The 13,602-nt window shown below is 43.7% G+C and overlaps 1 protein-coding gene across 2 annotated transcripts in view; it reads right to left on the bottom strand.

Annotated features, from left to right (window-relative positions):
• ZNF281 (zinc finger protein 281) overlaps window positions 1–13,181 on the bottom strand; it is a 78,857-nt gene extending 65,676 nt beyond the window's left edge. Inside the window, exons 1-2 of one of the 2 annotated variants that reach the window (XM_063613704.1) lie at window positions 12,626–13,181; window positions 7,291–7,432 (exon numbers count right to left, since the gene is read on the bottom strand). The gene's annotated coding sequence lies outside the window, so the exon portion shown is untranslated. The remainder of the gene's footprint in view (window positions 1–7,290; window positions 7,433–12,625) is intronic. The other variant, XM_063613705.1, reaches the window with a different exon arrangement.
• Window positions 13,182–13,602: the final 421 nt, after the last annotated feature.

The following is a 13,602-nucleotide window of genomic DNA, read 5'->3' as shown; positions in this document are numbered from 1 at the left end:
ACCCCATCTCTATAAAAAATACAAACATTAACCAGGTATGGTGGCATGGGCGTGTAGTCCCAGATACTTGGGAGGCTGAGGTAGGAGGATCACTTGAGCCCAGGAGATGTAAGTTGCAATAAGTTGTGATCATACCACTGCACTCCTGCCTGGGTGACAGAGCAAGACCCTGTCTCAAACAAACAAACAAAAAAGATATAACACTAAAGAGAAAGAAAAAGTAGGGCAGGACATTGAATCTGGTGCTTGAGGAGAACTACGTAAAAGTAAAACAAAGTTCTAAAATAGGATGACAATAAAAAGAAAATATGAGTAGTTGCTATTATTATCAATGAGATCATATATGTAGTTGGTTTTTTGTTGTTTTTTTTTTGAGACAGGCTCTCACACTGTTACCCAGCCTGAAGTACAGTGGCACAATCATGGCTCACTGCAGCCTCAACCGACTGGGCTCTGATATCCCACCTCAGCCTCCCGGGCAGCTGAGGCTACAGTCAGTTGTACACCACCATGCCCAGTTAATTTTTTGTATTTTTTGTAGAGATGGGTTTTCACCATGCTGCTCAGGCTAGTCTCAAACTCCTGGGCTCAAGTGATCCAAACATTTCAGCCTCCCAAAGTGCTGGGATTACAGGCATGAGCCACTGCACCTGTTCCCATATATGTAGTTTATAAAATAATTAAAAACATTTTTTTTTTTTTTTGAGATGGAGTCTCGCTCTGTCGCCCAGGCAGGAGTGCAGTGGCGCAATCTCGGCTCACTGCAAGCTCCGCCTCCCGGGTTCACGCCATTCTCCTGCCTCAGCCTCTCCGAGTAGCTGGGACTACAGGCGCCCGCCACCACGCCCGGCTAATTTTTTGTATTTTTTTAGTAGAGAAGGGGTTTCACCGTGGTCTCGATCTCCTGACCTCGTGATCCGCCCGCCTCGGCCTCCCAAAGTGCTGGGATTACAAGCGTGAGCCACTGCGCCCGGCCAAAAACAAAATATGTTTAAAGATAAAGAGTTTGAATTAATACTGCTAGCTTAGAATATGCATTTTCTCCACTCTTCTGCTTTCCCTGCAGTATGTGGAGATAGTCTGAATTTAGACATGATGTTTACATATTATTGTTCTTAGGGTAACTCTTTCATTGTTATTATATAAAATTGCATCTGTCCCAAAATGAAAGTGGAAAGTCACTGTAATAGAATGATAGGGTGACATCACCAGGCATCATAAAACGGATCATCTTAATTGTTGTGCACTTGTTCATTTCAAGACCACATTTATCGGCCATTTGTTTTTCCTTTCCTACAGTCTCTCTCTGCTGCTGTTCTCCCTCCTCCAGATATTTTCATTTCTTCTGCAAAGCGGAGGACTAAAACTGCCGTTTTAGGTGATTTTCAACTTACATAATCTTTCTTCAAGGTTTTTCTCAGGTTTACCCTATACTTGCCTATGATAAAAGATTCCCTCAGTTCATAAGAGGATGGATGAGGTGGGGGCTGACGGGAGGGAAGGATCCAGGTATTTTTCAGATTTTCTTTAAACAGGAGAAGTAGAAACTTGCTGTGCTGATGAACGTTTTAGCTTGGTTCATATAAAGGCAACAGAGATCTCGTGGGATTCTTGGGAGAACTGAGGGAAGTTAATGCAGGTAAAGCACATGGAACCAGGCAAGATTCCTAGTAAGCGCTCAGTAAATATTACCCAGCATCTTCTGCCTAATCACCAATATCAGCAGTTGCTGCTTTTTTTTTCCTTGCCTGCAAGATCAAAAAGGAAATCACAATCTCGCCCCCAAACTGCTAGAATTTTTCACTGATTGTCTGTCATCAATTTATTTTCTCTCTAAAGCTCAAACCACTCTAACAATGAAATTCTGTGCTTTAAAAATTCAAGCGAATGAGCAGATTTTAACAACTACAATTGCAAAAAGTTGGATGCTTTTCCGGAAGTGCTTATAAAACTGGTAAGCAAAGGAGATAGATAAAATCAAAACAAAAGATCTGTTCTTATCACATTTAGTAAGAGCAATGCTGGCTTTACTGATGACTTCAGTGGTCAGAAACCTGGATGATATTCATCTCCCTCCCCATTACCCCCACTCCCAAAAAGAGGAACACCCACCTGTATCACAATATCACTGCATCCTGATCTTATTCCCATACTTCAATGCCATACCTGATCACACCAGAGCTGTTACTTCTTGTGATTACCCATCCAATATCTATTTTTCACCTTGCAATAGATCCATACAAGGGACCAGGGCAGGGTTTGGCCAGAGAATTTCCTACAAATCCTTAACCTAGGGAAAGCAATACTTTTCAGGTTTAAAGTCAGGGTAGGGTTTGGCCAGGTGCCAGTGGCTCACGCCTTTAATCCCAGCACTTTGGGATGCTGAGGTGGGCCGATCACAAGGTCAAGAGATCGAAACCATTCTGGCCAACATTGTGAAACTCTGTCTCTACTAAAAATACAAAAATTAGCTGGGAGTGGTGGCACACGCCTGTAGTCCCAGCTACTCGGGAGGCTGAGGCAGGAGAATTGCTTGAACCTGAGAGATGGAGGTTGCAGTTAGCCGAGATTGCGCCACTGCACTCCAGCCTGGGCAACAGAGTGAGACTCTGTCTCCAAGAAAAAAAAAAACAAAAGAAAAGAAAAAGAAAAAAAAAGTCATGGCAGAGTTTGACAGATGGAGCTGCCAATTTCTATCAAAGCTTATCAGCTGTGGGAGTCACAACAGGATGGTGTCAACCCCAGGATATCAGGTCCCAGATGAAACCCAACTTCCTTTGCTGCTTCAGAAGCCACCTAGAAAGTAGAAATGGGAAGCAAATTCACTATGTCCCCCTTGTCAATTAGCAAACTTTCTAAATGCTTTTTGTCTGCCCTTGAATTTGGACATCCCCTTTTCTACAGTCAGCCTGGAGCATTTATAAAGCGGAGGCCACTGAACTGTCTAAAGGCCTTTGGAAAATTGTCTAAGCATCTTTGCAATTGCCTCTTTTCTTCCAACCCTACCCCCACCTCACCACTTGGATGTGGACCACACACTGCTATGCCATAAGCATCAAACATTTCCCACTTGTGATTTTATGCCAAATCATAACCATGATTCAGAACACTAAAGGACTCTGTTTCATTCTAACCTAGTTTCCTGTAAACTACATACAGTGATAGTTTCTTTTTTGTTTTTCAGAGTGGAGGAAGAAGAGAATCACCACATATCATATTTACAGGTCCTGCAGAAAGGGCAGAGCGAGTTTCATGTTTGAGTGCAGCAGATGCATGGGCAAAGCGTCACACAGCCGCTCCATGGAAGTGACAATGAGCCTTGTCTTTCACACGTAACTCCAGGAACCAGGGGAAAGAAAACCAATTCCACCCAGAGGTACAGACAAAGAAGAGCACCCTCCCAAAGGAGCCCGCATGATAAGTGGCCACGGTGAACATCACTGTGATCAGTCAGAAAGGCAGGCGAGTTATTAGCTTAGCCCTGAACCTCCTACTTAATGTAGAACCAGTGGTGATGGTTAACAGACCCTGGCTGCAGTGACAAGCCTGGGACCTGCTCGAGGAAATCCAATTGAAAAGCAGCCAAGAGGAACAACAAGCTAGAAACAGATGTTCCAGCTACCAGGATGTGCACACATTTAACCTGAATATGTAGTTGGGGTGGGATGGGAGCATTCGTTTCTAAATATAGTGATTTCACCTCTTCCCCCATATAGATATTGTCAGTTCAATTATAGCCATCCACATTAGTTTTGTCAAAATTTCAGCAATTTCTTTAAAATAAGAAGATGTCAGAATGATAACTGCTATTAAGGGAATTCAGGGTGTTTGATTTATCTACCCAGTCTTACTAAAACATTTCAGTTAAATCATCCACTCTTAAACTCCAGTCTCATAGCGATTAAAAATTATCTTTTAAAAAATTGCCCAAATGAAATTCCAACAGTTCATGTAATTATTTGATTTAATATTACCATGTTGGTAAAATATCTTTAAGATAGTTATATTTTCATGAGTCACTTTCTTAGTCACTTCTAGTTCCTAAATAGGGGAGTTTGGGTTGACAGAGGTGTGATAACCATGCAAACAGGGGCTAGAATATAAGCTTGACAGAATCAGTTAATTAGATTTGAAAGAGAGTTGAGTCTTGTGAACCATAGTATTATGTCATGTACATTAGGAAACACTCTCCTTTACATCAACACAATTCTGGTTTTCTCTAATGGGCTTTATACGAGGAGAGAGACCATCTCACTGTGCTGATTTTTCTCAAGAAAAAAATCAATACTCTCAATGGATTTTAAGTAGATCTAATGTAGTACTGCACTATGCTCATAAGAAGATAAGCATATGTAAAAGATTTTAAAATGTGAATTAATGCATGCCACGCTGAAACCAGACCATACCCCACACTCATGTTGTTATTATGTGTACCTAAAGCAAAGAACAGCTGCAGAGTATTTTCTCTGGTAACACTTCATTTTTTATTGGTAGGTTTTAATCCAATACATTTTTGGGGTCACTGAATTCTTATTTGCTTTAGAATGCCCGATTATATCATTCTGCAAAGGATAAAAGGGCTTCAGCCATCATCCTGTGCTGAAATTTATTGAAGATATTTATGAAGAGGGTGATCTTGAGGAATGCAAGCTTTTAAAATCTAAGAACAGTAGCAAAAATAAATTAATCAAGAATCCATCACTAATTTATACATGAGTCACTTACAAGGAAGGTAAAACGATTCAGTAAATTATGGATTTACAAATAAACTTGATTCTAGGGCCTTGGAAAATACTTCAATTGGAATATAGATCCATTTTTCCTCAAAACAATTTTCACTTCAACTTCAGATGTAGGGGACATAAAACCAAACCCCCTCTCTGAAAATTCAAGGGGAACTCTTTTCTGGTAACGTGAGGCATGAGTGGTGATGGTTCACAGGGATTCATCTGCCCTCCACAAACTCAGGGGTGGGACCCGTCTATCGTTTTTCTAACTCATTCCCATGAATTCTAAATTGTCAACACCTAAGGTTAATGATACCTGTCTTTTTGCTGTCATAAACAGTTAGGGTGGTTTAGCAAGAGATAAATCATCTTCACACAGAGGATTGCGCTATTGTTCTCAGCAAACAAAGGACAAAGCTTATTTCTGTATAATGTTAAACACTGTTCTAATGAAATAGGCTTTTTTTTTCTTTTATGCATTAATGAACTTATTAGCCTACAACACGTTTCTTTCTTGATTTGGAACATCTATTCTTCAAAAGTGTGTAGAGTAATAATAGAGAGTTTCTACACATGATAGCTCATTCTCATCTCAAAATATACACTGATTTTTAAGGAATGTGCAGAAGGAAAAGCCAACCATCCTTTTGATTATTGGATTAACCACCAGAGCTGCCTTCTTCTGAAACATACTCAATTGAAGACGATACTTTTAGCTACTAAATAATATAAATACACAGAGGAGGTGTGGAATAACATACCAAGAATAGCCAACAAGTTCATCTTACGACTATGAGCAAAAAGTGTTCATAAAAAATATCCTTTTTTTTTTTTTTTTTTGAGATGGAGTTTCACTCTTTTTGCCCAGGCTGGAGTGCAGTGGCATGATCTCAGCTCACTGCAACCTCTGCCTCCCGGCTTCAAGTGATTCTCCTGCCTCAGCCTCCAAGTAGCTGGGATTACAGGCGCCCACTACTACACCCAGCTAATTTTGTATTTTTAATAGAGACGGGGTTTCACCATACTGATCTCGAACTCCTGACCTCAGATGATCCACGCACCTCCGCCTTCCAAAGAGATGGGATTACAGGCATGACCCACCACGCCTGGCCCAAAAAAATATCACAAAAAAAAACAATTTTTTCACCCCTTTAAATATTACATAATTGATTTTTTCTGAAAATATTTCTTATACAATTCAATAAGCACACTAATTTTAGAATGGAGGGTCATTAATGCTATAATAAAATTGGAAATACTTGCTATTCTATGTTTTTAATACACACTATGTACATATTAAATACTGTATCTGTGTAATAGTTAAACATATTAGGTAGTTCATTAGGTTCATTTAAAATTGGCCGAGCTCAGTAGCTCACGCCTGTAATCCCTGCATTTTTGGAGGCCGAGGCAGGCAAATCACTTGAGGTCAGGAGTTCAAGACCTGCCTGGTCAACATGGTGAAACTCTGTCTCTACAGAAAATACAAAAATTAGCTGGGCGTGGTGGCATGTGCCTGTGGTTCTAGCTACTTGGGAGGCTGAGGCAGGAGAACTGCTTGAATCCAGGAGGCAGAGGTTGCAGTGAGATGAGACTGTGCCACTGTACTCCAGCCTGGGCGACAGAGTTAGACTCTGTCTCAAAAAAATAAAATAAAATAAGGCCAAGGGCTTAGTAACAACGTAATATAAGGTGCTTACGTATAATTTTACAATTTTAAGAGAGAATGTGCTTGAGCTAGGAACCACTGAGAGAGAGTAGGAGATGGTGGCAATAGTCAGTCAATTGTGCTACAAATACATTGCAATGGAAAATATATCATACACTACGAAATTTTACAAAAGTAGCAAACAAAAAACTTTTTTTTTTTTTAATTTTTTTTTGACCAAGTCTTGCTCTATCACACAGGCTGGAGTGCAGTGGCATGATCTCAGCTCACTGCAACCTCTGCCTCCCAGCTTCAAACAATTCTCATGCCTCAGCCTTCCAAGTAGCTGGGACTATAAGCGTGCGCCACCACACCCGGCTAATTTTTATATTTTTAGTAGAGACAGGGTTTCTCCAAGTTGGCCAGGCTGGTCTTGAACTCCTGGACTCAAGTGATCCACCCTCCTCGGCCTTCCAAAGTGCTAGGATTACAGACGTGAGCCACCGTGCCCAGCCAGCAAACAAAAAATTTACCTGTGATTCAATAAATGGTTTTCCCCTACCAGCCTTCCCCCACCACACATATATACTTTTTCTGATTCTATTTTACCATAATGATGACACAGGTGCTTAACCAGCTCCGTGAGCTATCAGGGTGGCTCTTTGCCTTGATTTAGTCTTGTGCCCACACACTGACCCATGCAGACTTAGCCATGCATCCAGCACAAATTATGCTATTTTACATGTTTGATTTAATGTATTCGTACCTGCCAGACATTGTAGCCAAAAGATTGTTTGCTGCCTAATCTTAGCCAGCTCTTAGGGTGACTGCCTAAGCCTGTATTGCTGGCTTCACAAGTTTTGTGTTTCAGGTAAATAAAAATCAAAGGGCGTTCGAGGCAGCGCATTGACTTACTTTGCAGACAAGCAGGCAGAGCTCCAGAGCAGTGACCCGTGCCCAGCGCCTCGCAGCTAGAGCTGGATTGGAATCCAGGGCTTTGCAGGCTTCCTGCTTCACTCAATCCTCTTTCTGTTGCCTCTGGCCTCAAGGTGTTGGCCTGGGAGGAAGTAGCAGATTAAATTCCATGGGCACGAAGTCCGTAGTTGACGAATACTTAATATGTTGCAATTTTACAGTGAAAGTTGGCAAGTCCAGGGTGGGAACATGCCTCAAACAGCTGAGTCTTCTGGATTTTACTTCTGTTCTTCTCCTCTCAATTTTTGATTTTGTTATATAAAAAGCAAATCAGTAACTATTGCATTATATTCTGCAGTGACTCAACAGCGACACTTATTCAGCCAACCAAGGTTTATTGAACTGCTCGTGGTGCCGGGAACCATACTGGGATAGGATACAGGGACCAACCAGTCCTGATCATTAGCTTAGCCAGAGAGGTAAATGGACCGACAATCAATCTCAGGGATCAATTACTATGGAAGCTCATAGTGTGGGCCCCTAACCCAGACTGTGGGTCTGAGGAGGTCTCCTGGAGGGAGTGCTATCCTAACAGAGACTTGAAGGGTACTTGGAATCGAGCCACAGAATACTATTTACCATCTCACTTTACTCTCATGAGAATTCTCCCCACTGTAGGCAGGGTGGGCATCGATTTAAAAGAAAAAAAAAAAAAGTAGCCTGGCGGGGTGGCTCACGCCTGTAATCCCAACACTTTGAGAGGCCAAGGCGGGCAGATCACCTGAGGTCGGGAGTTCGAGACCAGCCTGACAAACATGGAGAAACCCCGTCTCTACTAAAAATACAAAATTAGCCAGACATGGTGGCGCATGCCTGTAGTCCCAGCTACTTGGGAGACTGAGGCAGGAGAATTGCTTGAACCCGGGAGGCGGAGGTTGCGGTGAGCTGAGATTGTGCCATTGTACTCCAGCCTGGGCAACAAGAGTGAAACTGTCTCAAAAAAAAAAGTAAACAGAATAACAAGCGTAAGGGTGGCCAGCATTAGAGCTGGAATGGAACCCTGATGTCCAATGAGCTCCCTGTAGAATGGTCTTTGTACAGGACCATGTTCTCCTAAAGTGACTAGAGAGCAGGAGCCACCTGTCACTCAATGCAGCAGGATTGGACCCTCCCAGCCAAACCCCACTCCCACCTCCCATCCTACTGCAGTCTCTTTCCCTTTGTCTTGGTCTATGTGAGTAGATAGGGTCCTAGTTGGTGCAAACAATCTGTGATTTATGACCCAGATAGTCCTGCCAGGCCACAGAGAAGTGTACTCTGCACCCAACGGTCCTCAAGACAGACCTAGGCTCTTAGTTCCTGCAAGGCACCCCTAGAGGACAGCCTCTCAGCAGTACCCAGCACCCTGCACAGGGCCACTTTTGTAGCCTCCACCTGCCTGCTCACTCCCTTTTTCTCTCCTTGGCCTTCTCCACCCTGAATGCTTGTGCAAGCATGCTCACTCTCCTTCCCCAGCCCCTCCGCACACACTGACACACACTCAGCTCCCAGCCTTCATCCTCTCTCCCACCTCTTGTGGTGAGTTCTGAGCCTCTCCATGGCCATCCTCCCAGCCCAGGCCATTCTCTCAACCCAGCCTCTCCATGGCCATCCTCCCAGCCGAGCCTCTCTAGCCCATGGCCAGCCTCCCATCCCAGCCTCTCCATGGCCATCCTCCCAGCCCAGGCCATCCTCCCAGCCTAGCCTCTCCAGCCCGTGACCAGCCTCCCAGCCCAGCCTCTCCAGCCCAGGCCATCTTCCCAGTCCAGCCTCTCCAGCCCATGGCCAGCCTCCCAGCCCAGCCTCTCCATGGCCATCCTCCCAGCCCAGGCCATCCTCCCAGCCTAGCCTCTCCAGCCCGTGACCAGCCTCCCAGCCCAGCCTCTCCAGCCCAGGCCATCTTCCCAGTCCAGCCTCTCCAGCCCATGGCCAGCCTCCCAGCCCAGCCTCTCCAGCCTATGGCCAGCCTCCCAGCCCAGCCTCTCCATGGCCAGCCTCCCAGCCTAGCCTCTCCATGGTCAGCCTCTCCAGCCCATGGCCATCCTCCCATCCCAGCCTCTCCATGGCCATCCTCCCAGCCCAGCCCCACCTCTTCAGCCCATGGCCATCCCTCCCAGCCCAGGTCAGGTTCTGAGCCCAGGCTCTCCAGCCCATGGCTATACTTCCAGCCCAGCCTCTCCATGGTCATCCTCCCAGCCCAGGCCTTTCTCCCAGCCCAGGAGTATTTCTGGAAATGCTCCCAGCCTGGCATTTCCAGAAAAGGAAAATACAGCCAACGCTGAGAGGCTCAAAGGTCGCTCAGTTCAGACCTACAGGAATGCTTTTGTTTTATTTTTTTACTTGGGATCTTTCAATCAGTCAGCCTGATGCTCTTGTTTGATTTCCATGTTTGTTGTAGTGAAATACTGATAATCAAAAAGTTATTCTACATGATGAGCTGTTCCTCCTACTTCTTTACAGTTTCTCCATTTTCCAAAATTTCTACGATCAAGATGTATTGCTTTTATAATCACAAAAAGTTAAAATGTTAACATATTCTGACAGAAATATAGGAATTATTAAGACTTTTCTCTAGGTGGTGGAATTAAGGGTAACTGTTTTTTCTTTGTTCTCTATATTTCCAAATCATCTAAAATCAACATATATTGCATTTAGGTTTGTGTGTGAGGGGTTTTTTCCCCCATTTTTAAATTTGTGTGTGTTTGTTTTCTTTTTTCAGATGGGGTATCTCGCTATGTTACCCAGGCTGGTCTCAAACTCCTAGGCTCAAGCAACCCTCCCATGTCAGCCTCCCAAGTACCTGGTGAGGGTTTTTTCTAAAAAGGAAAAACATGTGGAAGACAATCAGAGATGATTTTTGAGTAATGCAGAACAACTGCAAAAGAACAAGCAGCGTGAATGCTCATAAGGTGAAAGCATTTCGGAAAACCTATTACAAGCAACAATGGAAGAAAATAGATTGAAACTGTGCCTACCTTCCCTAACACTCTCCACCTTCATCTGAGGTTTGTGATCCACAGACTCAAGCCATCATGGACCACGTCTTCATAGTCCCACACTATTGTCTGCATGATTTATACAAATGCAAAGCCTACTATTATTTAAATGGTAAAAGAAATACAGGAAGCAGAGACTGTGCTATATCAAAATGTAGCTTTCTCTACTACCACTGTTTTGCTTCGTGCTGTGTAGACCTGCCACTAAGCATTTTCATAGTCGAGAGAGTCAGAGACACAGAAAGAGAGAAATTATGGTCAAATTATGGCACCATACCATTAAAGTATGAGAGATTGGTGCCGCTAGTGTATGATTACTGCTTTTAATATGATTTTCGCTTTTCATCTTGTAAAATACTGTGAATTTACTGTTGAGCCTGTGTACTGCTACTCTCCCAAAGAGAAAATTACTTCTTCCAGAGGATCTGCTTGCACAAGCGTAAAATCTTTGCAGCTCTCTGAGCAGCAAGAGAACCACATCAGACTTGATATGCTGATTTGGCTCTTTTGAGTTACCTGTTTCAGAGAATTTTGGGCAGGGATTTTTCCAAGATGTCATTTTCTTTATATGTTATTTTCTTTATATTTGTATCCATTCACATCATCAAGTGTCTTATTGAGTACCTCCTAATTGCAAATGATCTTAGTGGCTGCTGTGAGAGACACATGGATTCTAATACAGGGTGCTTGGTTTAGAGAGACTTGTAAGCACCAACTGATATCGAGGGGGAAAACAAGCAGAGGGAACAGGAAGTGCAAAGGCCCTCAGGAAGAAATGAGCAAGGCCAACAGGGCTGGGAAGATGAAAGTAGAGGAGATGGGAATGAAGAGGTGGGTAGGGGTGAGGTCTTGTAACATTTGAGGAGCTGAATTATATTCTAAATGTGATGAGAAGCCATTTGAAAGCTTTGAGAAAGAGAGTATGGGCATCTGATTTTTTTTTTTTTTTTTTTTATCCCTCTAGCTATGAGAATAGGCTATAGGACTAAGAGCAGAAGCGAGGAGGCCAGTTAGTAGGACTCAACTGCAGACATTTAGGCTGGAGAAGACAGTGACTTGGACTAGGGTGGTGGTGTGAAGGTCACTGAGGTGTGTGGAGACTGGAAGGCACAGAGTCGGAGGACTTGTCTTCTAACTCTGTGATACTGCTCCAGATGATTAATAGGCACTCAGAAGGAACCCAATAAACATGTCTTCATGAATGTATGGCTGAATGAAGAGTACCCACCCCCTCACTTGTAAGTAGGAGCTAAGCTATGAGTATAAAAAGGCATAAGAGCGAGACTCTGTCTCAAAAAAAAAAAAAAAAAAAAAAAAAGAATGAGATAATGGGCTTTGGGGATTCAGAGGGGAAGGGGGTGAGGGAGGTGAGGAATGAAAAACAACATATTGGGTACAGCATATACTGCTCAGGTGACAGGTGCAGCAAAATCTCAGAAATCACCACTAAAGAACTGATCCATGTAACAAAAAAAAAAATCACCTGTTTCCCAAAAACTATTGAAAATTAAAAAAAAAAATTTAAGCAACCCAATAGGAATGCTCCACTGATTGTAGATATTTTTTTCTTTTTTTTTTTTTTTTTTTGAGATGGAGTTTCACTCTTGTCACCCAGATTGGAGTGCAGTGGCACAATCTCAGCTCACCACAACCTTCGCCTCCCAGGTTCAAGCAATTCTCCTGCCTCAGCCTCCCAAGTAGCTGGGATTACAGGCATGTGCCACCATGTCTGGCTAATTTTGTATTAGTAGAGATGGGGTTTCTCCATGTTGGTCAGGCTGGTGTCGAACTCCCGACCTCAGGTGATCCACCCACCTCGGCCTCCCAAAAGTGCTGGGATTACAGGCATGAGCCACCGCGCACGGCCTTTTTTTTTTTTTTTTTTTTTGAGTTGGAGTTTCGATCTTGTTGCCCAGGATGAAGTGCAACGGCGCAATCTCAGCTAACTGCAGCCTCTGCCTCCTGGGTTCAAGCAATTATTCAGCCTCAGCTTCCCGAGCAGCTGGGATTACAGGCACCTGCCACCACACCCAGCTAAAACAAATTTTTTTAAGAGACGTGGTCTCGCTATGTTGCCCAGGTTGGTCTCAAACTCCTAGGCTCAAGCGATCCGCCCACCTCAGCCTCCAAAGTGCTGGGATTACAGCCATGAGCCACCGCGCCCAGCCTCTGTTTGTAGATATTTTAATTAGAGAAAAATGTAAAATTTCAAGCCCATCCACCAGTTTTCTGCCCTATAATAATCAAAAACTATCTTTGCAAAAAAAAAAAAAAAAGTTATCAAAAAAAACAGTACTTACCCCTAGAATCACTCTCATATGTGAGATCAGGGAACTCCCTCTAGACTCAAGGGTGCCTGAGAGGCCACGTGGTTTTTAGACTCTCCCGGTTCAGCTTCACCACCTGATCCTCTTCCCTTCCACCTAGAGCTTTTTGCAGCCCACAAAAGATGTGCTCCATGATTCCAAAACAGAAAGGCTTCTGGTTAGGAGAGAATACTAAGGCAGCAAAATAAGCCCTCAATCAAAATCCCTCATTCACTAGCACTCTTCAGAAGTAGAAATCACTGGGACTCCCAAATGCTTCTGAAAAAGTTCTGCGGTGCATCCAAAGATCATCCCAGTAGTTTGTTTGCCTTAAACGTGTTTGTTAAAACATAAAAACCGTATGTCTACATAAGTGATTTTCAATCCTAGCTGCGTATAAAAATTCCCTGAAGAGCCTTCAGAATAGGCCAGCCTTCAGGCTCCACCCCATTCCAAGTCCATCGGAATCTCTGGCATGAGGCCCTGGCATCAGTAGTATTTAAAAGCTCCCAGGTGATTCTTATGTGCGTCAGGGTGGAGGGGCACTGCTGTATGTGAAGTGAGTCATTTTCCTATCTGCCCTTCACTGCAGGACATGAGTAATCCTGTGAACCCGCCACAGCTGAAGACAGTATTCAGCATTCTACATGGAGCTCAAATCCCCCAACCCCTCCTTTTAAGCACTTGAGAGAATTGCTCAGAAAACTTATACTACAAACGTATTTTAAAATTTGGGGCTTAGGAGTGGACAGCCCCCAGTAGCTCAACGTTTTATTACTCCTGCCTTAGTCACCGATTTCTTCTTCCTCTCTGCCTTGCTCTTTCTCTTCTCCTCCCCCTGCTGTCCCTCCCACTCTCTTCCATCAACCTGCCCTTGGCACCGTAGGCAGGCTGCCCACCTGGAGGCTCCAGGCTGCAGAGATCAGCTCTTAGGAGAAGGTCTGGATAAAAAGTGGAACTTGTGGAAAGGG

The sequence above is a fragment of the Symphalangus syndactylus genome, chromosome 19 (genome assembly GCF_028878055.3).
Source record: "Symphalangus syndactylus isolate Jambi chromosome 19, NHGRI_mSymSyn1-v2.1_pri, whole genome shotgun sequence".
In the NCBI taxonomy this organism is placed as follows: Eukaryota; Metazoa; Chordata; class Mammalia; order Primates; family Hylobatidae; genus Symphalangus; species Symphalangus syndactylus.
This window is presented reverse-complemented; position numbering and strand designations above follow the sequence as displayed.